We start from the raw sequence: 3,631 nt of genomic DNA, 5'->3' as shown, positions 1-3,631 counted from the left end.
ACACTGGAGTTTTAATAATCGAAAATAGATAAGAAGACTGGCACAAAGCCTACCTGACGATAAGTGTTCAACACCGCCCACAGACATTGGCGCTTCGAGAACTCACCAATACGCTACCAACCTTGGGAACTAAAATGTTATGCCTCTTTTCCCTGTAGTTTCATCGGCTCACATACCCTTCTAACCGGAACACAATAATACGATAATATATATTGCTGTTTGGCTGTATAATATCTGCTGAGTTGGTTTTACCGACCCAGACGGGCTTGCACAAAGCCCTACTTAAGTAGTTAGGTATTTTAATTAATGATAACGTTTTTTACAATGTGTAACAGGATTGTAATTGACAAAATATATTCGATACCGTTCTATAACTGCTATGTGACAGCTCTATATCAGACACATTATATATTTATCTTTATAGCTGTGCGTAACATGATATTTGTTTAATCTTATTATCATTATATATGACTTATGTAAGAATTATGGCACCTTCGACAATATATGTGTATAATACTATAAATAAAAATTTACATATATAATATAATATTTGATTAAAAACTTCGTTGTTCATCTCATATCCCGTATGGTCTAGTGGCTAGGATACCTGGCTTTCACCCAGGAGGCTCGGGTTCGATTCCCGGTACGGGAAGCCTTTTAATGTTTTAATATTTTTTTTATTATTTAAAGTATATATAATATATTAATTAAAATAATTTCTATATATATATAATATTTAATAAACAATATTTTAATTAATATATTAAAATATTTACTTTAACTTCAAGTAAGTCTTCTTAATTAAATTAAGATTTACAAAATTATTTTTTTTAAATCCCAAATAGTAGTAGTTTTAGGATTGTTGGAGACCGTTGACCGAGGGAAAAGAATATTTTGCTCGAAATCCCTCATAAAAGAGGTTTACGGGAATTAACCGTACACATCTTTTTATTTAAGGAGCAATTTCGTTTTAATACGACTACGAAGTACATGACTCTATAAGATTACTTTTATTTTTTATTTAATCTAAAAGAATATTGTATTTAATTACATTATTTTAGTACAATGTTCCTATAAATAAATACGTCCAATATGTTCGAAATGACAATTCGACAGTTCGAAATTTAAAGTTTTTTTAACACTAACATATTTAGTTTAACTTCTATATATTTACACTAATGACTTATAATCGTAAGCGAAAATTGAACAAGCCATAGCCACACACAAGTAAAAACAATTTTACTTTCGCAAATGGTCCACTTCCACGCATAGATGTTATGGCAAGAAGTGCAAACTACTAAACATTCCTTACGCCTTACAGTATTATACTTTTCGCAAAGCTTTAAAGCCTTTATACCATTGAATTATAGATTTAATATCTTTGTAGAACAAAAATAAAAACAAGATCAAAATAAAGTAAATAGATTGTTATCGTAAAGCAGCTTACCAATAATTAATTAAATAAAAGTTAATTTACACTACATACGGCTGTAACATAAATCTTGTGCGAATAATATTCTAATCGCGATACAAAGGATTCTAAATATAGATTCAATATAAAATAGGGACACAGACGTCGTCAAGTGTCGTTCAAGTTCCGCTCCGGGTTACTTTAGTTAGTACATAGCACGCCATCTCTAATTCATAGCGACACCCTTATACTCTTTGTTCTATGTAATACCGCCTATGAAACTGCGCATTGCACATCTATATAATTTTCCTATAGGAAGAAAAAAGTATGAACTTAATTGAATATAGGAAATATTTTTTTCTATTAACTTATTAGGACAATTTGTAATTTTGGTAGACGTGTAAATTTCATCTTTTAAGAATAATAAAATTACTTTTTTTAGCTGTCACTGATGTCATTCTGACCGATAACGGCCACGGTGGCCATCCGTGCGGGACTATTTACAATGCTGCAAACAAAGCCATTTGAGGTTATATAGACCCTTAACGAATAGTATCAGTAAAACGGAGTTACGTAATAATTCTTCAATCATTTTTAAAATATTCAATATTTCTGCAATGCAAGAATGCTGTATTTTAAAATGACAATTCGCTAAGCATATTCATAAGTCGCTTAAGCCCCTACAGTAATTAAGACTTTCCTAGGCGTGGATGTGCTCTTAAAGTGTTTATAAAGGTCAAATTCGAGCGCAATATTTATATATAATATGACGCTTACATGAAACGAATCGATTCGCAGCTAAAGTTTCCTATTTTTAATAATTCAACAGCAATATCGTCTTATGTAAGCCATTCTATAAGATTAATTAATGATCTGTCGGATAGCGTGGTGTTCAGTTGATAGCACACGGTATTGATCGTTCTATTGATATGACGTTCGTATTAAGTCAAGCGAAAGTAAGATTTTCTTATAAATTATCGTAGCTTTAACTTTAATCATGTCTTATGTATATTTATTATGTTATAGGTGCGGAAAATTGGGCCACCTGATTTTAAGTGAACACCACTGCCTATATACATTTTTAGTTTTAATTTAACTCTCATATAATAGAAGTAATTGATGAAAAGAGGTGGTAGAGCTTTGTGCAAGCTCGTCTGGGTAGGCACCACCCACTCATTTGATATTCTACCGCAAAACAGCAGTACTTGGTATTGTTGTGTTCCGGTTTGAAGGGTGAGTGAGCCATTGTAATTACAGGCACAAGGGACATAACATCTTAGTTCCCAAGGTGGTGGCGTAATGGTGATATAAGCAATGGTTAATATTTCTTACAATGCCAATGTCTATGGGCGTTGGTGACCACTTACCATTAGGTGGCCCACATGCTCGTCCGCCTTCCTATTCCATATAAAAAAATAGATTTTAAGCGGAACCTTAAATGGCAAGACTTTCTAAGTCAGTTTTCGAAGTAGCCAAAAAAGTTGGGCGGCCATTTTAATGAAAAAATTTTGCCCATAACTTTCGTGGCTAACAATCATACATTTTGTTAATGTTATTATGATCACCTTCTCGGTATTTTTTGTCTCATAATAATGAATAAATATGTAACCAAGATAGCTTAGCGGTTGGAGAACGTTATTCATAACCGAAGATTGTGACATCAATCATACCGCAAAAGCTACCACATTTGTATTCCCCAACCACATTAGAGCAGCATTATGCAATAAAATCCGAACATTGTCAAAAAGAGAAAGTGGGTTATTTAAAGGCAATAATTTGTAATACTATTTTATTTACTAGATGGCAGGGCTTTGTGCAAACCCATCTAGGTAGGTAACACCCACTCATGAGATATTCTACCGCTAAGCATTAAAAGTTAGTATTGTTGCTTTCTGGTTTTAAGGGTGAGTGAGCCAGTTTAACTACAGGCACAAGAGACATAACATCTTCGTTCCCAAGGTTGGTGGTGCATTAGTGTTGTATGAAGTGGTTAATATTTTTTAAATAGCCGCCTACCTATAAAAACATTACACAGTAACTATTTATTAATATGTATATAATTAAAATCTATTTAATTACCAAATAATCGAAATGAAGTAAGTGAAGGTTTTCAATTAGTTTCTGAACACTGTAAGACAGCGTTAATAAGACAGCTTCATAGTTTCAAGCAAGTAACAGTGTGTATTCCAATTTTGAGCACAAGTCACGTTGTCTCTTGTA

At 32.6% G+C, this 3,631-nt stretch overlaps 1 non-coding gene across 1 annotated transcript; it reads left to right on the top strand.

The window, feature by feature from the left end:
- The first annotated feature begins 580 nt into the window (after positions 1-580).
- Trnae-uuc (transfer RNA glutamic acid (anticodon UUC)) lies at positions 581-652 on the top strand. Its single transcript has one exon. It is a non-coding gene; the product is annotated as a tRNA-Glu (tRNA).
- Positions 653-3,631: the final 2,979 nt, after the last annotated feature.

Source organism: Nymphalis io, chromosome 6 (genome assembly GCF_905147045.1).
Source record: "Nymphalis io chromosome 6, ilAglIoxx1.1, whole genome shotgun sequence".
NCBI lineage: Eukaryota > Metazoa > Arthropoda > Insecta > Lepidoptera > Nymphalidae > Nymphalis > Nymphalis io.
Note: the sequence above shows the minus strand (reverse complement) of the source record. Positions and strands in the feature narration are given on the sequence as shown.